This window comes from Dasypus novemcinctus, chromosome 13 (genome assembly GCF_030445035.2).
Source record: "Dasypus novemcinctus isolate mDasNov1 chromosome 13, mDasNov1.1.hap2, whole genome shotgun sequence".
Classification (NCBI taxonomy): domain Eukaryota; kingdom Metazoa; phylum Chordata; class Mammalia; order Cingulata; family Dasypodidae; genus Dasypus; species Dasypus novemcinctus.
Genome location: NC_080685.1, coordinates 111,492,505 through 111,493,134, shown reverse-complemented (window position 1 = coordinate 111,493,134; position 630 = coordinate 111,492,505).

Below are 630 nucleotides of genomic sequence, written 5' to 3'. Positions count from 1 at the left end.
GCCCATCCAGGAGTGGTGCTGCACACACGGAGAAGTGACACAGCAAGATGACACAACAAAAAGAGACACAGATTCCTGGTGCCGCCTGACAAGAATGCAGGTAGGTACAGAAGAACACATAGCAAATGGACACAGAGAGCAGACAATGGGGGGGGGGCGGGGAGGAATAAAAATTAATCTTAAAAAAAAGAAAATGTTTACTCTCACCATTTCTCTCTCTTTTTTTTTCTTTTGAGATTCTAACCAAAGCAACTAGGCAAGCAAATGAAATAAGATAACAGATTGGAGAAGAAGAAATAAAACTATTTCTATTTATAGATAACATGATTTTATATATAGACAATCCTAAAAAACCTACTAGAACAAACATGAATTCAGTAATGTTGCCAAATATTAAATCGATATACAAAAATCAGATGTATTTCTAGGTCTAACAATGAACAACCTGAAAATCAAATTAAGAAAACAATTCCATTTGTAATAAGATCAAAAATAAAAGATTAGGAATAAATTGTACAAAAGTACAAAAATTATAATTTCAAGACCACAAACCATTGTTGAAAGATAGTATATACCAATAAATGGAAAGGCATCCTATCTTCATGGATCGGAAGGGTAGATATTATTGAG